General features: G+C 45.6%; 1 protein-coding gene across 3 annotated transcripts in view; it reads left to right on the top strand.

The window, feature by feature from the left end:
* The window catches only part of LOC311605938 (uncharacterized protein), a 302,332-nt gene that overhangs the window by 269,709 nt on the left and 9,640 nt on the right, over positions 1 to 22,983 (top strand). For 2 of the 3 annotated variants that reach the window (XR_014782116.1, XR_014782117.1), the window contains exon 8: positions 1,615 to 1,712. The gene's annotated coding sequence lies outside the window, so the exon portion shown is untranslated. Of the gene's footprint in view, positions 1 to 1,614; positions 1,713 to 8,141; positions 8,235 to 22,983 lie in introns of those variants that run through there. The other variant, XR_014782118.1, reaches the window with a different exon arrangement.

Here is a 22,983-nt window from a genome sequence, read left to right as displayed (position 1 = left end):
AGAAAAATTCATGTTTGCTTTCAGCTAGGGAAGATTTGAACCTGTCTCCAGGTTTGATAGCTCTGGATATTAATTCACTGTGACATTGCATCCCCCCTCCCCCCTTTTTTTTTTAAACAGGCAAGAAATAGAACATGAATTCTGTGTTCCAAAGTGCTACTCCAGGATTCTGGAAAGAATGCAATTCTGAGTTTGTCTTGTTTATTCGACTAGTCTCTGGTCATTTGTGTAACACGACATTTCACCCACTGGGTGCTCTAAGCCAATTTCTAACACGAGGTTCCCACTTTGCTGTAATTGCCCATGAAAGAAAAGAACACGAGGATGGCGGCCTCGCCATTTCCAAGGACTTTAGTGGCACCGGTTGCTGGCTGCTGGCTACTAGAGTTTCTTAGAGCCACAAGAAAACGTAACTTTCTTAGGATTCCAGAATTTTGAAACCAGAAAGGAAACTCACCCATCTGTACCAGCAACGGCCATAACAGCCTGCTCCTGTCAAGTATGATAACCAAAGAAATGCTCCTCAAATATGTGTCTTCAGGATGTCCCTTCTAGGACTTTCTTCAAAAGTAACAACGGAATATTAAGAGTTTCTCAAAATGCTCAGCTCTGCAGACTTATAGGGCACATTAGTTTAAAGGAACATTACGCAGTTCTAAGACAATTACAGATGTGTGCACATGTGAAATTTGCAAGTGAGAAAATGCTGTTCGAATCCTGTCATGTGCCAGTGTTCTGAAAAATAAAGGGATATTCAAACTATAAGTCTCCTATGGAAATATTAGTTGGTAAATTTCTGGATGATTTCACTTGAAAAGTTTGTCCTGTTGCTCTAAGAGTCCATACATGTAAAATTGTCACAGAAGTACTGAAGGAGTCACGAGCACTCTTCTGAGGACAGTTTCTGAGTGCTTTTAAGAGCACGAGTGACCTCTCATTCATTTCTGGTCCCTGTTACTGCTAGGGCAGCTACCCCGTGCTGAAAACACAGCAGTGGGCAGACAGAAACATAACACTCAACGATCTTGAGGAGACATGCGTCTTACTTTAATGTTTTATTTTCAGGAACATGTGCACTGTAACAGGCATTTCTCCAATACTGTCTGCTAATCCTGCACTTGCTGATCTCGTATCTTCCTTGTGAATCCTACAGGGCAGGACTCACAGAGATGCTAAATTGTGCGAAAGGCCATGCAACATGCATACAGCAAAGCTGATATTAGACTCTCAAGTTCACCTCCTGCCTTGTCCCCACATCTCTCACACAATCTCACGTAGAACCATAGTTAATGCTTTGGGGCAGGAAGTGAGAACGCTCTAGGAGTGGGCATCTTCAGCCGCGTCTCATGTGGGAACTACTCAAGGGATGTCCAAGGGCTGGGTTTTCGTCCTGTGGGTGGAGAAACACTTGTGGATCCCCCGTCACTCACAAAGTGCTCATTTGAGTTACAACAGTCTCAATGACAGAAACTAGATTCAGGGCGAGTGAGAATTTATGTTTAGTTTTACACCAGAGATGTTAAAATGTCCGTTTTTTTAAAATTGTTGTTGCTGTTTTATGAAATCTGAACTTTCTTTCATTAAAAGAGGACATGTTTTTCCTTCCCAGCGCAGGAGTCACTTTAGACCTTAGCTCCTGGGCTGTGAGAGACAGGGCGATGGTACAGACCTTTCCCGAGGAAGAGTGACTGGCAGCTGTGCCTCATCGTTCGGTGAGTGCTCAGCGTGTGCTCCCACCTCAAAGGGCTCAGCATCCTCATGTGGCTCCCAACATCGCTGGACTTTGGAATCGAGACCAAAGCTGGCTGGAAGACTAAGACCCCAAGGCTAATGGCACATTCTGTCATTTGTTTGAAATCATTTGATTTTCATTGCTTCACCTATGACTGTAGGTGATTATCAATCTTACTGGATGTCTCTGGAGATTAAATGAGATCAAATACACAGATCACTCAGCCAGTGACATGGAGTTGATGTTTAATAGAGGTAGACATGTGTCTAACTGGGTCTCAACCTCACTCTGAACTTCAGGCTTAGAAGAGAAAATAGCTTGGTGACTGAAGTGGATGGGAAACTTAGTGATTATATTTATTTTAAATTTAATATTTAGTGGTGCGTATTCTAAATAGAAATTAACCAAATATATAAACGCATAATATAGAAAGCATATACATCTACTAGTCAACCCTGTGGCAGAATACCGATGTGAGTGATTTATAAGGAAAGTAGGTGTTTTTTTGTCATAGTTCAAGAAGCTTTAGCCCATGCTGGCTGGTCCTAGTGCTTTATTTGGGAGTGTGGCAGCACAGTAGGCCGTGAGGTGAGTGAGGGGCCAGGCAGCTGCTTCTCTGTGGCCTTTAATTAGGACCCAGTTGCTAAAGACTCTACTACCTGTCAGTAGTTTGGTCTAATCACTGGGGGCATTATAGATACCAACCATGACAGTGCATGTCTCTATAAACTTATGAATAGATTTAAATAACATTTAGTGTACTTAATATATTTTCCTAATACTACAAATGCATGGGAAATATATATTGAACAAATGCATGTATATACAAATATATACATAAAAATACGTATAGCATATATGTTACATAAATAATTAAAACGCCAACAGTAGATTAAAACATGTATAGATTATTATTTTTTTTTTACAATTTTTGATCTATCAATGCACAGTATATGTGTATACTTGTGTGGGCATACTTGAATGGAACCGGCTAATACGCTTGTCTTTACTATGGAGACCCAGAAGGTATAACTAGTTTTCTGAGGTAGCAAGCACAAACCTTTGAGCCGAGTCTTGAAGTATTAGATATGTGGGGAACAGCATCAGGGAGGAGGTTTGGGATGAAGGGACAACAGGCAGGAAGACTGCACTGGCTCATTGGCCTCTAAAGGCGCCTCAATCACAGGCTGTGGTGACGACAGAGAAGTTGTTTAAAGCTGATCAAAGATGGAGTTCTCTGAGTGCTATAACCAGTAACTCTGGAGGGCGGCCAGGCTCGCCGGAAGCCCCTTAAGCCTCTCCCCAGTTCCTTCAGCACTTAAACTGTGCTCTACACATCATCAAGCCTTGCAAGAGCCTTCGAAACATCTCAGCAAGTGCAGTCGGTGGGAAAGCAGTCCCCACGAAGCAGTCAGCACGTTCCCACCCTTAGACTGGAAGATGCTAAAAGCAAAACTCAGTGATGAATTTCTTTGAAGGGGAAAATGGGCGAATTGTTGACACAGAATATATGAAAGTAAAATATCAGAGACCAAAAAAAAAAAAAAAAAAGAAGAAGAAGAAGATACAGAGATACATCCTACTTATGTGCCTGTTGCTGCAGATCCTCCCCTTTCATCCGACCTTGAAGGGCATGAACTCTGCAGGCCCCTAAAGACTGTAGGCAAAACCGCTATGAGGAATCGGGGGTCTTTAACTCTCTCCCTCATCGCTGCTTTACTCCGCCTAACACAAGAAGTTGGAGTCAAAAAGGGAGCTTTCTACAGTTAGCCCTGTGAGCCCTCCACGTCGCCCTCACAAGGACGTGTTCCAGAGGCTTCTTGCTCATCGCGGGCGCAGATCGGCACAGATCTGTTGCCTTTTGTCATATAAATGGCCTCTTAAATTCTTGTTCCCTAAAATGTTGAAAAAGAAAACGATTGTATTTTACAGTTCCTTTCATCGGGGGATCATAGCCTTCCACACATTAATTAAGACCCACAGCATGCTGTGAGGTATGTAAATATTAGTGTGTTGTTTTCTGGATGGAGACGATGATTAAAGAAGAGATTGAGCAATTTGCCCTTAACAAGGTGAGTTCTCAGATGCGGGGAGCTCCAGTCCTACCCTCTGAGACAAGCACAATAGTTGCTAAACCAAGATAGAAGCCTTCATTCATTCCTTCAAGATGAGCATGCACAATCGAATCACAGCTTCTCACCCCCATGTTGCATAAGAGTCTAGAGACCATCCCCCAGCCCAAAAGGAAAAGCCATAATCGACTTTTCAAATGTGGAGAACTTCATATTTAGTCCCATGAATTTATCCTCACAGCCTGAGGGGAGCCCAGAATGCAGAATTCTGTTCCGTATCCAATTTATTGCTGCACCATAATGCTCTTAAGGAAGGTACGGAGAGTACGCTGTAATCTAAACCCTTCCTGTCCCTAGATTTATGTCGTATAGGATGCTCTCGACCTAGTGCTTTACTGCCTCCAGGCGAATAATTTCTTAAGACGTACGTGCTAGAATATAGGCTTTCCATACATTCTCTCTAGGCCGCCAGCACCACGCAGCTGAGCGCTCCGTGACGCACGCTTTGCTAACAGCCTAGAGTAATTCACATCTTCCTCTTCCGCAATGAAAGGATAGCACCCCCACTTGAAGGAAGAGAAACCTGAAGGCAGCAGGTAGGTTGGGCACTTGCTCGGTAGAGAACACGTGACTGGGAGATGCGCGAGTCTGGAGTCAGCCCCAAGACTGTTGGACTACCCGACCCTGAGCGCAACCCCCTGCTCCTCAGAGATCCTCCCCAAGACCGGCAGAAGCTTAGTCTCTCTCTTTTTTCCTGAGCTTTACTCCCATTACAGTGTATTTAGAACTCGGACCACCATTTTCAGCTGGTGGAGATTTGCCAGGTGACTGCGCCTGTGAGCCTGAGGGAGACTATAGATTAAGAGCTGAGAGGGTGAGAGCTGAGCATCCGCTCTCTTCGCGGATCCCTACGTATCCTCCAGCCCCTGATATCCCAGCCCCTCCAGGGATCTCCCCTGGGATGAGTAGCTCTTAGGGCTCAACTCTCACTTTTGTTGCTGAGCAGACTTCTTCAGCCTCATCCCCGACTCTCTCGTCCTCTTCTTGACTTCCCTGTGGAACTCTGGCAATCTCTGAAGCTCTCTTCTCTTGCCTGCCATGACATTCCGACTCTGTTTTCATTCTGATCCTTGGGGGGGGGGGCGGGGGGGGCGGGCGGCGCTTTCCTGAGCGTTGTTTATTCTGCTGAGGAACTGGCAAATGAACTTCAGAAGTGACACTTGACTTGCAGAGGCCAGGCAATCTGGACAGGGAGAGAATTTCTATAAATCCCATGTATTTTTTTCCCTCCTCTGTTCCATTTTAAATGCAGCATCTGTAGCATGTACCTGCCAAGGAGGGTCATATTTTTATTTTCACCAATAATTCTAGGGAAGCTGCTATTGCCCGGATCCAACAGCTTGGATTCTTCCCTGACTTTTCTATTCAATTGAGCCATTCTTTCCAAACATGAAAGATTTGATGTAGAAGAAAATATCTCTTTGGCACCAACACATAAAGCTGCATATGTGTGCTCTTCCAAAAAAAAAAAAGCGGCCTCCTTGAAGAACAAGATGGAAATTTAATGGCAGCTTTAATTTTAAGACGCTTACAATATTACACTAGCAAAAAAGAATTCAGCTCCAGCTGTGTGTCTGCGAAGCCAAGGGCCTGATTAAGCCTGTCACATGAGCAGTGTCTGAGCCTGAGTGGTATCTGCCTAGCCGGCGCTCAGCAGCTCTATTCCAGTGTGGCCAGCTTCAAAGCCAGCTGGGGACGGGGTGCAGATGGAGGAGAATAAAACGCCTCAAGAAAGTTGAGGTTGGTCTTTCCCTCCCAAATCAGTGAAACTCACTGGGCACCAGGATATTTTGAGGTATCTGGACAGTGACTTAATATTCCTTCTCATATGCAAACAAAAGATAAAATAAGTAGGACAGATTAATAGTGTTTCTCTTTTATAAGGGATGCAAATAGGAGACATCCCGTCCACAGGACATTTAGCCAATTGCTTGGTGCACGTGACTGCAAAGATGGCTGAGCATCATCCAACGCACACAGATGGGGTGATTTAGGGACAGACAATTCTTATTTTGTTACTTCTGTGCAAACTCTTGGACATACCTACCTGCATAAAAATTATATTTGTGATATAGATATAAAAGCCTTAAGTACACATCAAGGGATTCTACAGAAAGCTTCTTGGCTCGCACTCAGGGTTATTAAATTTTTAACATGCCACTGATTCATCTTCTTTGCAGATCTCTTATCTTCTAGAATTTTAATAATGAGGGTTTGTAGTCGCTGGACTTTTACTTAGGATATTTGTCAATATAGCATTTCTTTTTGGGGGGTGGGAGTGGGGGTTTAAGACAGGGTTTCTCTGTGTGATAGTTCTGGCTGTCCTGGAGCTCTCTTTGTAGACCAGGCTGGCCTTGAACTCACCATGATCTGCCTGCCTCTGCCTCCCAAGTGCTGGGACTAAAGGCATGCGCCACCACTCCAGGCCCTAAGCTAACATTTCTTATGCAGTTTCTATCGTTAGTCTGCCCTTCCTTCCTTCCCTCCTTCCTCCCTTCCCTCCCTCCTTCCTTCCCTCCTTCTTTCCTTCCCCCCTCCTTCCTTCCCTCCTTCCTTCTCTCTTTCCTCTTTCCCTCCCTCCTCCCTTCCTTCCTTCCCTCCCTCTCTTCCTTCCTCCCCTCCCTCCCGCCTTCCTTTTCTTTTGCATACATATTTTGAGCCTACCATGGAGACTCATCCTGAGTGCTTTGTGCACTAGGGATACATATTCTTGAGCTGCTTCCACACATCTTCCTGAGTGTGCTGGGTGCTCACTTCAGTGTCTGCCTCTTCTGAGTAGGCTACCGGGGTGGTCATTCAAGCTTGAGTCAGTCCCCATGCAGGAAGGTGTATGTTTTACCATGGGCATATTTGTGCACCAGCATAGCTTTTAGTTTGAAGGTGTTTTCCCACCTTCTTTCTTTTTAAATTCCTTTAAAACTTTTAATCTCAAAATCTTAATTTTAATTTTTGATGATACTGTGACAGCCGCTTAATTTTTTTATGATAAACTTTTTTATGTGTTTGCACATAAGTTCGCATGCACCATGTATGTGCACGCGGGTTCCCACAGAGGCCAGAAGAGAGGATCTGATCCCCTGGAACTGAAGTCTGTCATTGTCAGCCGCCCAGTGTGGGTGCTTGGAATTGAACCCAGGTCCTCTGCAAGAGTAGCAAGTGGTCTTTCTTGCTGAGCTATCTCCCCAGGCCTCCGCTTAAAAATCTTTGTCAAAACCAGAGACACATGAAACAAAAAGTGTGGCTATTTTGGCTATGGCTAACCCAGACAGACAAGCGCAAGTTTTTGTTCTGCCTTTTTGCACGGGTGACACAGGGTTGTCAGGGGGTACTCAGCAGAACATGGAATTACAAATATCATTATTAATAATTAACTCATAATGAAGATAATTATTTTCATGTTTCTTTATCCCTCTGGGGTATGCAATAATTATGTCCGTCCTTTGCCAAGTAGCATTTAAATAATGTTGTTGGTTGAAACAAATGCAAAGCTTTGGTCTCCTTTGACAGTACCAGAGCAAGGAACTATATGGGGAAGGTAACACCCAGGTGGATTTACTGAGGGTTCCAGATGATGCCTTAAGTAACTATTTAGGAGCTCGGTTACATGCAGGTGGTGGGATCTATGCTGCGAATGCCCGGAGTACTTTCTCTGTGGAGAGACGATTATTAAGTTCCAGCGAGCGTGAGTGCTCAGCGCCAACACTAACCATTAGCTTTTGGACTGTCCACTCCGCAGTGGATTCCGCCACCAGGGGGAGGGGGTCGCTGAGAACGGTTCTCCACTCTACTTGGTATGCTCCAACCTAATTAACAGCGCTTGTTCACCAGATGGTTGATTCCCTCCCTGCTGGCAAGTGTCTCCAGCTTAAAGGCCTACGCAGGATTCTTTAAGTGGGTGAAGCGGGAAGCAAATTTCAAATACATCATCTTTGATCCTCCCACTTGTGATTAGTTCTAAAGGTTTTGGGTAATAGTGTGAAGGGGTCAAGGAAATGAAATCACTCTAAACAATCGGAGATTTGAGAGGCTGAACAGGAGCCTTAGACACGCCAGGGAGCGGTCATTCATCTCTGCTAAGTCTCTGCCCAGCTCATGGAAAAAGGGGAGACACGCTGTCAGCCGACCACCGAGACATGCAGACATGCGTGGAGCCTCGGGGCTGACGAGGATTAAAGACCCGCTAAGTGGTTATCGAGGTTCCAGTAGATTTCAGACATTGTTTTCGGTTCCAGTGCAAATAAAGACGGTGCCCCTCTTCACCCCAGAGTTTGGAGAGTCGTGGGGGATGTGGACATGGTGGCGCACAGAGTTCGTGAGGGCTGCACTAGACACTTGGTTCCAGTGCGTTCGTATTTGGAGGTCAAGTACAGGTATGTCGTCTCTTTCACGTGACACTGCATGCTCCAGCCAGCCAGCCTTATCTGTCTAATTCCTCTCACCAGGGTTTGGTTTAACAGTTGTACACGTGAGCCACTTCTAGCAGTCAACTCGGAGGACTGAGAGCTTGGTTGAGCCTGTAGTACTCACTTTTGCTGCCCCCTCCCCAAATAAAAGGCTAACTGATATGGTTCCCCTTTTCATACCATTATGACCATTTTAGGGCAGATCTAATTAAATGATAACAATAAAGACCACATAGCTAAGTCAAGAAGTTCCTTTACCACCTGGTTACATCCAGGAAGTGACTGATGACTTTATAAAGTTAATACGAAGATTCCGCTCATAGCCAGTCTCTCAGTGACTGTTGTAAAGTCCTTGTCAATCACACACAGCAGATGGGGACACTGAGTCTCAGAGGGATGGTGCGGTTGACATGAGGAAAACCACTAGGTTCTGAACTCAAATGCTCCCCCAAACACACCTTGTTTCTTTCTTAAAGTCAAAATAGCAAAGCGCAATGCCATGGCCAGGACGCAGTGCCACCATAAACCTTTCTTTTTCCTCATACACATATTCACTTTGATTCTTCTGAACTCTTATTCTGGGATTTTAAACTCAGTTTCTTTTGTTTTCTACATGGAGAAATGTTTAAAGTCGTGTAAGGCGTCGAGTGGGATAAAATAGCAAATATTCAAGAAAGGTGTTAGTGATGAAAGGTTGTTTTCAAGGGTGTTTGGGGATGAGAGGAAATAGCCTAGTGCCATGGGTGGCATGCTGTTTCTCTGCCCAGGGAAGGCTTTGACGTAGCGCATGAGTTAAAGGCTGGGCTGGAAGGACGCAGCATGCTCACCAGCCAGGGGAGGGGTTGGCTTAGTTGCCATGTGTTATAGCTCAGATCTGGGGATAATCACTAAAGCTCCTCAAACCACTCCGCATAAAAGTGAGGAAAAACCTCACTCAATCAATTTAAGCAAAGCTGGGGGTATGTTGGTTCCCATAACTGGATAATTCTGTCTGGGACTCTGCCTTCAGGTAAAGTGTAGGTCAAACATCAACTCTTGCCACTTTGTTGCACCTACAGGCTCTCATTTTCAGCAGTGTCTCAATTCTGGCTCTAAGTGATGGTCTCAAACAACAGACTTCCCTTTTCTTAGAATCATGTTAATTGGAAATAGAGGTTTAGTTTTGTTTTTTGTTTTGTTTTGTTTTTTGGTTTTTTTTGGTTTTGTTTTGTTTTTGTTTTTGTTTTGTTTTTGACAGCTGAAATGAAGTCTAGAATTGAATTCCATTAGCTTGGACTGTGTTTGTGTAGCAGTTGGAGTTACTTTGTTGCCGTCACTCTGTAGTCTCATACAGCAGTGTTATACATCCGCCTCCTTGCTGTGGCTCGCAGGAGCCAGCCTCACCTTGGCTACCGGCTGGGCCACGTGACTCACTGGGTGAATGGGACACCAGGGCGTGTTCTCTGAAAGAAGCGTATACATGCAGTTGGGTTTGCTGCCGCCTTGCTACACTCCTGCTGCCACAAAAGAAGAACATGCCTTGCATAAGGGATCTGGGTGAGCAAGAAGAAAGATGTGTGATCCTGGATACCAGCCCCGGGTGGGCGTTGGCATCATCCAAGGGAGCCTTAATTAGTCAGTCTTTAGCCAGCTTCGGAAACGCAGGTGTGAAAATGCTTATGGTTGTAAAGCCACTTGTTATCTGGCGCTAGGATGACAGTTGCTAACTGATATCGGTAGTTTGGCTCTTCCTGTCCAGAAAGTTCTGCTCCTAGAACTCACTGGTGGAATCTGGCTGGTTTTAGGGAGAAAGGCTGAAAGGACAAAAGCGGAACAGCAGTACCCTGCTGGGCTCCGTCTGCATTGCTCCTGCAGGTGGGACCTTGAGACACACATGGACTTTGGGGTTGGGGACAGAATGTAGCTCAGTCTGTGTCTTACTGATTAGCACTAGGTCCCACCACCACCACTTTTGTTTTTCTGAGACAGGGTTCTTCTGTATAACCCTGAGCAAGGTAGCTTCGAACTCAGAGAGATTTGCTCTGTAGACCAGGCTAGCCTCGAACTCAGAGAGATCCACCTAAAGGTATGTGACACTATTGCCCAATCTAGCTGCATGTTCTTAGTAATAGCACTGACAGTGACACCTTGTGACTATTGTTCGTGCCTCTTGGCTTCTTTTGTTTCTTCTGTAAGAACAACAGAAGTAGCTTGTTGGAGAGCTTTACAGAAGGATACAAACAAAGTCTGGCCACCTGTGGGTGTTCAGCAATGCTATCTTTTTCATGTTAGTAATGATATATTAGTGTGACTGGTACCAATGGGTGGAGTGCACGTGAAGTCATTTTTAGTTAAGAGTAATGGAGAATATTAATATTCAAATACACTGTGCAAAAAGTAGAATGGGCTTATGAAAGTCAAGGTGAGTCCCTTGTCCTGGGGACTGTCCTGGATGACAGTCATAGGTAACGGAACAGAAAGGACTTCCTGGAGCACCAAAAGTTGGATGATGGTCATAGGTAACGGAACAGAAAGGACTTCCTGGAGCACCAAAAGTTGGATGATGGTCATAGGTAATGGAACAGAAAGGACTTCCTGGACCACCAAAAGTAGATGTCTGGTAGAATCCTAAGATTCCACACTTGATTGTACAGGGAGCCAGCTTCCTGCGTCCCAGTGCCTAGTAACTAGACACTGAAGCTGTTATTTACCAAGAGACTGATACCTGGATGCAATTGGAACCACCCTGCTACAGTGAAAGCGGTGTCCTCTTTGTTACTGATGTCCCAGCTTGGATGATAACGCTCCATGGTCACCCTAATTGCAACTCTGATTATGATTAATTAAATAGAAGGCGTAAGGTTCTCTTGCTGTTTGTGAGATGGTGCTTCCTCCTACAGTTGCTGCCTTCTCTCTGTACCTTCAGTCAGTTGCCAATCCCTTTTGATCCCACCTCCCAAACTCCTCCTGACCTGCCCCTTCTTTTAAGCTTTGCTGCTTTGGTCCAGGCTCTTGTTAAGGCTTGCTGGGAGCACTGTAAAACCCTCCCAACAGCCCAGACTCAGTCTTTGTCGGTGAAGCCCACCGCCTCTGGGGTTGACTTTTAAAGCATATCGCTCATCTTTTGATTCTTGCTGATTCTTTTTACTCACCTAGAGGAAGATGAAATTTTCGCGTGTGCCTTACTGTATCACATAGAAATGGATGGAAGGATTTCCCTCGAAAGGGAAGAGCATGTTTAGGATTGTAGGATTTTAAAATACCGCATTACATAGGCTACCTTAATCAGCCCCTATAGGCACCAGGAAGGGTTCTGTGGGCGCCGGGGATGTATAGATCACCAACCCTCAGAATATCCAGGAAGAAAGGACAAGAGCTGTATGCCTTCCACAATGTCAGCCCTGAGAAAACAGCACGACTTCCACCTCGCATCTAAGGCGCATGCCTAAGGGCGGTACCTCTGGACCGCAGCCGCCGCTTTGTACCATGAGTGGAGCTGCTGTCCTTGACCACGGCTTTTTATAGTGCTTGCTGCATTACTCGCTCAAAGTGGAACCACCAACTTCTCAGGTCAGCAGTGGGTTCTCTGTGAACCAGCCTCAGAAACACTGCGCAACCGCAGCAGGCGTCTCTGTTTCCAGCGTCCATACATGTGCTATCTGGCGGCTGCCCACCATCTTCATCACAGAAACGTCCTCATTAGCCAGAGCGCAGCTCAAAACCCTTTCTCCTCAAGGCTTTACCGACACCCCCAGAGCTTCACCGCCCCTCACTTACAGTACTTGTCACTGTGTATTGAGATCTATTTTTAAAATCTAAGCGTCCGAGTTTATGTGTAGGCTGGTGACTGCTACTCTGTACACCCTGGAGCAGAGAGAGGATGTCTTCTTCCCTTAGCGCCCTTTATTAAGGATTTGCTCATAAACATTATTAATCCGTGTCTGCTAGATGGGATATATTTAAAAAAGAGGCTCTTAACTGAACCACTTTCTCATCACAAAGAATTAAAGTATCACCAGAGAGACCGTGCATGCTGCACTGTGCCATGGTTGGACCCAGATGAGAGAACATCCTTCTTGCTGGAAAAGTTGTTCACGTAATTTACAAAGGGCTGGAAGCCGTACCGACTTTTCTGTTTTGTTTTTATAGTTCATAAGTGTGTAAAAAGCTATGGAATGTCAGGGGATTCCAGGTAAAGGACTAATGCTGATTCTTACATTCCTAAATTTGCCTCTAACATGTGGACTACGTGGAATGTGGGCGCAGGGACCACTTACGGTGCTTGCCCATTGGGGCAACAGTCTCTAGAGAGTATCAAATCTTCAGCGAAGCCATTGGCCCCAATTGAAGTGATTTTTGCATTGCCTGATGGGTTCCAGTCAGTCAGTGGGATATCAGATTGCTTCCTGTGGGGTATACAGGTTTAAACCTACAACCACCACAAGACCTATCTTCGAAGCATAAAACATTTGGACCTTAAACCGTCTTCTTGGCACCATGCCTGAGGCCAGAGATCTGCACTTTCCACAGACCTCACCTGGGATTTCCCAGCACACATGGCCTGAGACTAACTCAACTTCCAGGCTTGCAGCTCTGCAGGAAAGAAACTGATTTGGAATCTGCTGGAAGATTAAGTAGATGCACCGTCACTAAGTGGCTGGTGGGAAACGTGGCTCATGACAGGATGGTGGTGGTGACGAAGCCATTTGAAACACACTCCAGGTGGAATGCTGAGAGACCCTAGCTGGCACAAGATGCTCACACAAGACACCAGGAGAATGTCATGGAGACGAAACTCAAAGGGCAGTTGATATGTTGGCAAGGTTTTGGCATAGAGTTCCCCAGGCAATCAGACCCCCAATTGGGACCTGACACTACGAAAGAGAATGAAGGTGAACATTTGGCAAGGGAAGAATTATGGAAATATGTGATCAAGCCATCCTTGGCTCCTTTAAAGGGAGTGGTTGAGAACTGCGTGAGCTTTCTTGAAAGGGTGTGAAAGAGCAGAGTGGGAGTGAGTAGTGTGGGGTTAGTGGCCAAGGCAGTGTCTGCAGGGGTTTCTCAGAGTGGCCAGAGGGCGGGCTGTGTGCGGATGAAATCCCACCCACCTGTGGTCCACACCTAGACTAAGAGAGATCATGCCTTACTCTTTAGGTCCCAAGACGGTTCTCAGAAAGGTTTTTATGATTTGATCCAACACTGTCATTTACAGAAAGAAGGCGACCCAGAGAGTGTGAGAGAGGTACCCGATACCAGGCTTGTAGAGCTAAGTTGAAATCTAAGTCTTAGTTACTCAACTGTACTTGCTTGTTTGTTTCCTAATGCCAATATAGCCCTTCCTCCCTGGTACACAGCACTCTCGGCAGCCACTTTAGATTTCACTCAAAAGAGGGCACCAGCTCCTAAAGCCACAACCAAGAAAGCACTCTCTCATTGTCTTTAAAACAGCATGGTCACCTCAGCTAAAAGTGGCAAAGAGAGTAAGCTTACGTTGCTCTCACAACAAGATATGACAAGTGGATCACTAATTACCTTGAAATGATCTTTCTGTAGTTTGCACATATACCAAAATATCACATTGTAATTCATGAGTAAATATAATTACTTACACGTTCAAAAATGTAAAAAACACCCATGCCCTTTTAAAATTTTTATTTATTTATTTATTTATTTATTTATTTATTTATTTATTTATTGCGATTTAAGCAGTGGAGCTCCTCAGCATTCTCCCATCCCAAGCTGAAGCCATCCTGGCTCCCACCCCAACCCAGTCCGGAATGAATTCCATGGATGAGTTTCAGCTCTCATCTCCGCTTCTCAGAGCACTGGCTCTTGGGGCGGGGAAAAGGTCAGAGCCCTGTTTAACAAAGGCTCTCTCTCTCTCTCTCTCTCTCTCTCTCTCTCTCTCTCTCTCTCTCTCTCTCTCACACACACACACACACACACACACACACACACAAGCATAGTGAGTCACACTCAGGTGAGAAGACTCTCCAAGAACTCAACTCTAGTACCTGTGGTCTCTTCCGTTGATCTTGGGAGACCATCAGGTCAGGGGCACTTGGACACAGGGCAGCTGAGTGAGTGAGTGAGTGTGTGAGTGTGAGTGTCCTGGAGACTGGAGAGGTGAAGGAATGTGGGCCTAGAGAGGGACAGCAGAGAAGAGAAGTGGGGACCTTTCTTATCCCCTTTACCCAAGATCAAAATGCCATTGAGGAAACCAAAAGCATAGGCCAAGAGATGTAGCTGGAGGCAACCGTGGAAGGAGCTTAACTTGTCTGTTTCCAAGGTGACCTGGGGCCAAACTCACACAGGATGTTTTAGGAAGAATGGACCTCATCATAAACCAGATGCCCAGTGGCTTGGGCCATGGCTATTCAATGGTGTATAGGAAAGCAGGCTGAAAAGAGCTCATGTTAAAAATGAAGCATCTTTATCTTGGTTGTGTGGGATGGAGGCTGGAAAGGGGGATTTAGACTTGGAGACGTCTGGGCTTGTAGGGCATGCATGTAAAGATAGTTTTCTCTGACTCTTTTATGCTGAAGCAACAGAGAAAATGTCAATATACCTTAGGAAATAAGATTTGCCTTTAACTTACATTAAGAGAGGGAAAGGAGTAGGGGTGGTTTGGGGTTTAGTGCATCTTGAAGTTCGGTGATGTCACCAAGGACTTAAGGTCTTTCATCTTTCACACTTCTGTACATAGTGTCAGTTTAATCCTAAAACAGTTCCTCTTGAGACAGTGGGATGGCTGCCAGTAGCAACGCACAAGGGAGTGTCTGATTTCATATTACACTCTCTTTAGAGTGCAAGCGCACTATCTCAGAAGCCTCTGGAAAAATCTCTTTGGTCACACATGTCTGTCCATTCCCAAACCAGTCACAGTCAGAAGTGTAGGATAGGCTTGTTATATCCATGCATGGGTCATTTCCTCCACAGCCTTGGTTTTGTGGTGTGAATGTTTCTGTTCTCCCCAAACTCACAAGCTGAAGCTTAATGACAAGGATGGTGGTGTGGAGAGGTGGGATCCCCGAGAAGTGCTGGGAGACTTGGAGAAAGCTGTGTCCGTGCGCATGCCTGATGCACACCACCGGAAGTCTCAGTGATCTCCCCAACAAAAGCCGAGTCCTGATGGAAAGAGGCCCAAGGGAGCTTGTGTTGGTCCTTTTTTCCTTGTCAGGGTTCCCTGGGAAGGTGCTGTCAGCGAGGCAGAGGTACATCAACAGGCACTGCATCTATCAGGACCTTGACCATCAACTCCCCACCTCTGCTCGTGAGACATTTCTGCTCTTTTAAGCCACCTAGTTTGTGCTATTTCTACCTTATCAGCACAAACAGATGGCTACACTGCTCAAGGGAGGAGTGGAATGGATGTTATTCAGTCAACCACAACACCCACTACAGCCTCCTCAACCCTTGTTACGGCTGACCTCTGTGAATGTCGGAGGGCGTTTCTTAATTAGAGAAGACTAGACGGTGAACTAAGCTTCTCAGAGATAGAGCTGGGTCTAGGAAGTCAGTGTGGCTAGGAACGACCCTAGGCCGGCAGCCAGAGGCACTGCGCTCCATGCTCTTTCATTTTTGCCACTTGCAATTTGTTCAAGCCTTGAGCGTTCTAGACGCCAAGTGCACTTAGTCCCCTCCTTCCCCCTGCTCCGAGGAGGCGTTTTAAGATTAGCTAAGTTGTATATCAAAATGCTCTCTAGCTTCTTGGAAGAAAGAAACACGGTGTCTACTGTTATTTCAGAGCATTTTGTAACAAGATGGGAATTTTCCAAGTACATGAAAAGCAGCTCTCGTTGAGATTAAAAAAAAATTCTCCTGCTTGTGACAGGTGACCAGAAGTACTGCTTTTTGAACCGAGCCAACAAAATAATGCAACTTTAGGCGACATGTGGGGAGCCACCCATGTCTCTGAGTTGGTAATTGGCCTGTCTGGCCTGGGCTTGAACCTCCCTTTTGATTTACTGAGGACTCACTTAGAACCTCATTCTTTGACTGCTCTGTTCCCGGGGGACCTGAGCCTGTTGGAGAAACAGTATCAGAAAGCATAACACTCTTATTCAGCTCCCCAAACAGCTGACTCTGTCCTGGGGGCCAGAGTATGTTGGTCTGTTACCGTGGCTGGGCTCCAGCCCTTCTCATAGCAGCTGTGTTTAAACACATCCATGGGCTCATACTTACAGTATGATGTTCATCCACGTGTTCACTCGGCGATCTCTTGATGTGTAATTTTGATCGCTATCAGAACCCTGCACATTTAGTAGGCTCTGGTCCAGGAATAGCACTGGGATCTCTGCCTTGTTCAGAAGGAATTACTCAGATGTGTTGCCTCTGGGTGTGTGATCTTCAGAGACCCGAGGGAGCTCACTCTGTCCTCTGTCCTCTTATTACTACATGTGGCACCTGCAGCTTTCTCTTAAACACACTTCATTACGTCCGTGCTTCACTGTATTAGCACAAATTACCACTCGGATTGCGGCCTCCAGCTGCCCCAGTAAGCCCTTAGCAGAAGAAAACCTAGGAGCGTTTTTTTTAGAAGGCCCTAAGTCCAACAATAAGAAGTCCAATATGGGGGCCCGAATCTCCTTCCTGCTCTTCACAGTGGCTTCCCAGCATCTGTGTTCAGGATAAACTTATAAACCTTTCCTCCCTTCCATCCGTTCTGCCATGGCCATGACTGTACATCTTGTCACCTTTTAATTGCCAGGTTAATGGCAGCCAAGATGCTTATAAACTAAGAGAGAGAAAAGAGACAAGAATAGTTGAATGTCTTGAAAAATTGTGCTAGTTATGGTCCCATTGCTGTGAAGAGACACCATGATCAAGGTCACCTGCAGAAGAAAGCATTTAATTAGGGGCTTGCTTACAGTTTTAGACAGCTAGTCTATTATGGCCATGCTGGGGAGCATAGTAGCAAACATGGTGCTGGAGAGAGAGCTGAGGGCGTCCCATCCTGATCTGCCTGCAGGAGGGAGAGAGGGAGGGATGGAGAGAAAAAGAGGAGGAGGAGGAGGAGGAAGAGGAGGAGGGGGGGGCTAAGACTGAGCCTGGCATGAGCTTTTGAAACCTCAAAGCTCATCCCAGTGACACACCTCCTCCACCAAGGCCACACCTCCTAATCCTTCCCAAACAGTTCCACCAACTAGGAACCAAGCATCCAGACGTATGTCAGCCTATGGGGGGGGGGCCCTGCTCATTCAAACCACCAGGAAAATAAATATACACATGTAATTTAACAAGGCAAAGAGATAGAGGTAGATGCTGGAGGCCACATCTCTGATTAAAAAGCCGTGGCTGATGTTTCCCGTTTCCTCATCCTCTTACTCATTTCCTGTTCCCTTCACTTTCAGGCAATCGGTTATTCAGTGTGCTAAGCTATTCCTTGCTGTTGCAGGGTTCTGTGAGCTGGCTGGTCTTCCTTATTTAGAATTGTAGTCTCTCTCTCTCTCTCTTTTTTAATTTTAGCTTATTATAATATATTCAGATTAAATCCTGACTTTACTCCCTTGCTTGTATCTTCCCATCCCCACCCTCTCTCCCTCTTCTGCCTCCCCTAGACCTCTCACAGAAGAGGACCTCCTCCCTCAACATATGACCACAGCCTATCAGGTCTCGTCCAGATAGCCTGCTTCCCCTTCCTCTGTGCGCTGCTTGGCCTCCCTGCCAAGGGAAGTGATCAAATCAGGGGCATCAGAGTTCATGTCAGAGGCCGCCCTGCTCTTCCCACACCCGCGGAGAATGAGCTGTCCATCGGCTAGATCTGGTCAGGGAGTCCAGGTCCTTGGCTTTGATGCTCTCCCTGTGGGGGCTCCTGAACCTGCTGGGTCCTTCCATCCCCCCCCCTCAGTCTTACATAACCACTCTCACCCTGCGTAGTTTCCATTAACCATTCTAATATTTGGAAACTTAGGCTGTTTCTGTTTTAAATATTAGAATTCATTAGGGATGACCCCTGGGCCTGGAGTTTTCTCTGTGAGAAGTTTTAGCCTCCAGACTCAGTTTCTTCAGCGCACACAGAACTACTTTGTATCTGTTAAATTCTGCTTGAATTTAGTAAGGTAACCTTTACCCCTAAGAAGCTGTGTCTTACAAACAGCTTTACAATTAGCTGTCCTGGCCACTGATATTAACACTGCTACCTTCTATACTATCTGTACAGGGGGACACTACGAGGCCATGACCATCACTTAGAGAAAGATGGCTTCAGCTTTGTTGTGCTATGCCTCCCTTACTGTTTGGTTAAAAACATTTCCTAATCTCCACCAAAAATTCTTTCACTTACAGATAGTTTCTAAGTATATTGTTTAAGTTCCAAACATGACACTGACTTACAACAATATTCTAATATGGTCAAATGACCTATTTTATTGATTTTAATCTTTCAAAATATTGCCAAGAAAACTTGTTTTGTGGTCCAGAATGGTCAGTTTGAATTCACATGTGATGTGCTTTTGAAAGCAAACTTTGGAGTGCAAGGATTAACATGTTTTTCAGACCTTCTGTTGATTAGCAGTTTTACTCTCTGATCTCTTGGTCCTGAGGGGGTTGTAGCAAGTACCTTGCTGAGCCTAGGCCTGTGTCTGCCTCTTCTTTGCTCTCTGGACATATTTTTGACATATTTTGAAGTTGCGTTTCTTTGGTACCAAAACACGTTAGAAAAATTATATCTTTCTTGTGAATTGATTATTTAATATTCATAATAATTTACATCTCTTTAATCTTCACTCATCTCGTAGACAAGTCTGCTTTGTAAGTCTTCTGTTGATAACAGCATTCCATCGTTACTTTTGTTCAACTTTTCCCCCCTTACGTTTTGGCTATATATTTTGCAGGTGGTTTATAGTTGAGTTTTGTTGATTTTGTATATCCTCACGTGACGAAGACAGTAATACAACTTAAACGTTGAGGTTTCTAAGAAGTCCATACCTTGTCTCCGAGATCTCTATTTATCTAATTACCTACTGAGCAGTTCAGTGCAGACATCCTACTTACAGTTAGTATGTAAAAAATTGAAATAAACAATCTGCCTGATAAAACACATTCCTTACCCCCATTTCCTTTGGAAAACTATACCCACCAATCAAAATGTGAGACACCAGCAAACTTTTCCCATCTCTCATCCCAACAGCTTTGTCCCCTGACCACTTCTCAGCCCGCTTGCTCCCCTTCCGCCACTGCGCCTTCCTTCGCTCACATCCTCTGTTTCATTTAGGCCCCCCATGGCTAATATTTCCCTCCCCTAGTTTCCCTGCTGTGTAATTGGCCTGGGTGATCTTTCCACAGGTAAACATGGTCATGTATCCCCTCTTGGTTTAGGGATGTGCTTTCTCCACCCCATCATACAGCCCCATCTGACTTTAAGGATGAAGGAATCGTCTCAATGCCTTTGCCCCTCCTTCCTCCTTCTTATCATGTTTTAGCTCCCCGCACTCTTCATCCCTGACACCATGCAGGTGTCTAGTGTTCTCACTGTCCCCACAAGCAACCGTGCCCACTTCTGCTGTAAGTGAGGGCTCTAGCACTTCTCAGGAGACTGAGTCCCCGCGCACACGTGTCACTCTGCACAGCTATCTAGTCACATGTTCATGGCCGTAATAAGCCCTAGAAACACAGTCTTTGCTAGACTCGCATTGCCTTGAAAGCATGCGTGATGTGCCTTGCTTATATTTATACAGCAAATAAAGTGGTTAGTGCAGACAGTACTTTTGAATAAACGGGCAAATATTAAGCAAATGAATGAGAGCTTCTTAATTTTCTCTGATCTAGATAATTCCTCTCCATAGTACTCAAACTGTCACCCGGTCTTTCCTCCCTCCCAGTGCGTCCCTCCCCCTTCCATCCCTCTCTCTCTCTCTTTCTTTCACAGACTTTTGACAGGATCCTAGAATCCTGTACCAGGATATAAACTGGGATCCTCCCCCTCCTTTTTTTCTTTTCTAATCTGCAAGTTTTTCTGAGAAAAGTAGCCCCTGAGATTTAAGTGGTAAAATTATGTCACTGAAAGAGAGCCAGGACTGGGTCTGGGAAGTCTGCAGGGCCCCGCTCACGATATAGTGTTACAGAAGAAGACTCAGATCACAGTGGCCGGGCTTGCTTAAAACTCTTTACGTTGGTCTGTAAGTGCCGGAACCGAGGAGGGTGAATTTCTATTCTCATAAAACATGTTTGGCCACCAGGCCACAGAGGAAGAGGATGCAGGCGGTCCTGACAGAATTTGGTGCGGTAGAGTCAGTTTAAAGGGGAAAGGCACCCCCTTCTGAGGACCAGGGGAGGGGTGGGGGGGAGAAGGAGGGAGGGTGGGTGGGACGGAGAGGATAGGAGGGGGCTGAATGGGGATATTAGGTGAATAAATTTTTAAAAATATATTTAAATTTTAAAACTGTTGGAAAGCAAGGTGGTGGTGGTGGAGTACGCCTTTAATTGCAGCACTCAGGAAGCAGAGGCAGGAAGATCTCTGTGAGTTCGAGGCCAGCCTGGTTTACAGAGCAAGTTTCAGGACAGCCAGAGTTACTCAGAGAAACCCTATCTCAAATAACCAAACAACAAGCAAACAAACAAACAAAAACAAACCAACCGTATTAGAGGTGAAAGGTGACAGTTATAGATAACAGTCACTTTTTAAAGTTGCCTTCAAATACGAGTCCTAAGGTCCCATTGAGATCTCCCTGCCTGGCTGTGCTGGGTAGATTAGACATTAAGAGAATGGGGGAACCATGCACCCCAAGCATTCCAGGAAAGCCAGGACTTCAAATACTCTCAGCTCTGATTACAGTTCTTCAGAGAGTGTGAACACACGCATTGTTATTTTAGCTATGGACTTGCCCCCACTACGTACCCATAATTCTGAGGATAGTGGTAGAGATGGGCAACTTCTCTCTCCCTCCCTCCCTCTCTCTCTCTCTCTCCCCGCCCCCCCCAGTCCCTCTCCCTCTCTCTTTCTCCCCCCCTCCCCCTCCCACCCCCTCTCTTCCTCTCTCTCTCTGGCAGAAAAGCTATCATCATCTTATTGTAAAAATAAAGCATAGCAAACAGCAACATAAAGTAAGTAACGGCCTTCAGATGTAGATTGCAGGCTCCATGGAGCTGCATTAATCGGAGCTATGCTTTTCCTGTTCTCTATCACTTATGTATCCCAGAGATCACTTAAGCCACCAGCTTCTAAGGGAATCTAAATAACATGTTGCCTTAGATTAATTTTCTGCTCATAAAATCAATTGCATAGATATTAGTTGTGTACCTGAGAATTGAAAATGTGCTCCTTTAGCTTTCAGTTATCTTTATCCTCGATCTTGGTTGTTTCAGTAAGAACTCACTACAGCATCTGCTACACAGAATACTGCACACAATATAGCTTAACATGTGTACAGCATGTACACACGTGTGTGGGAGAGCAGAAGCCCACTTAAATTTGATGGTGGCCGCTGAAGGAAGGCTGACAGTACGGTCTCTCCATTGGCTCAGCACAAGGCTCTTTAGTGACGACATTCGGCCAATGTGAGCCTCCGGCGAAAAATGACAGACAGGATAGAGACATATCATTAACCCTTGAGGAAGCTTTCAAAACTGACAAGGTTGGTTAGCGACCTCAGTTAGCTCAGCCCTTGGACGTTCACACAGAGATGGAAGGAGTGTGAAGGAGGCTCAGGGGCCCCTTGGGTAGTTAGGAGTGGGAGGGAGGCGTTGTGATTGAATTCCCTTTGTCTTCAGCTCCTTCTAGAGAGAGCATGACTCTGAGCAGAATGTGTCTTAATTCTTGGTGCTACCAAGCCACGAAAGCCCTGCTCCCCCTCCGGCTGCAGAAACTTGGTTTAAATAGTCAGAAAAGTAGAAGGGTCAAAGGGTGAAGCCTTGTCTTAGGACTTACTGATGGGCTTAACCCAGGCACTGTGTCTTAATCGTTGTCTGGCATTCGCCAGCACCCTCTTGGATTCCCTTAGCTCCTGCTGCTTTGGAAGAATCTGTCTGTAACATTTGAATGCAGACATTCTCTCTGAACTGAGACTGTGAACTTGGTTTCTGGTGAAAGGAATCCCCCAAACTGATGTGTTCTCATTGTGGATTAATGGTATTTTTTCTAGTCTTTCTACTATGGGCCAGCAAGGCCCAGGTTTCTGAGCATTCCTGGAGACTCACGGATTTGTTCTTGAGCTTTGAACTACGAGGAAGCCCTTTTCTTCTTATGGAAGTTCCTCTTCCTGAGTGGAAATTTGCACGCAGCAAACGATCTTCCCAAGTATACTACCGGAGAGGTTCACGGAGTCGCCTGTCCATTTAGAAACTAAATATGGAGGGTCCTCTGACCGTCTTCCACCCAGTGTGAGTCCTTTTAAGGCCGTGAGCCTAGTACTCTGAGAAAGGGACACGGCCAGGTAGACGTTTCCCTTCTTCTGAGAAAAGACCTGGAGACTTAGATAAGACACACAGTTAAAGGCTTCGGAGCTATAAGAAAGGTATAAGGCCTGAGAACTTATGTGCTGAGCAGCCGCACACACAGCGCCCAGCTAATGAATTGAGCAACGTAAACAACACGTGAAGGCCTTGCGCATGGCTGTAGCTCCCGACTTCCTAACCTATGGCCAGCTGTACATCCCTTCCCACATGCAAGTCTCCGGATTTCTTATGTATTAATGTGTCCCAAAACAGTCAAACAACAACAAAGTGATCCTTTATAGATGTTAAAGTCTGAGACAGAAGTCTCTGTATTCTGCCTATGAATGTGTGCTCTGTCAGGTTT

Source organism: Acomys minous (genome assembly GCF_964271855.1).
Source record: "Acomys minous genome assembly, chromosome: 9".
In the NCBI taxonomy this organism is placed as follows: Eukaryota; Metazoa; Chordata; class Mammalia; order Rodentia; family Muridae; genus Acomys; species Acomys minous.
The sequence above is the reverse complement of the archived record's forward strand: the minus strand, read 5'-3'. Positions and strand labels throughout refer to the sequence as shown.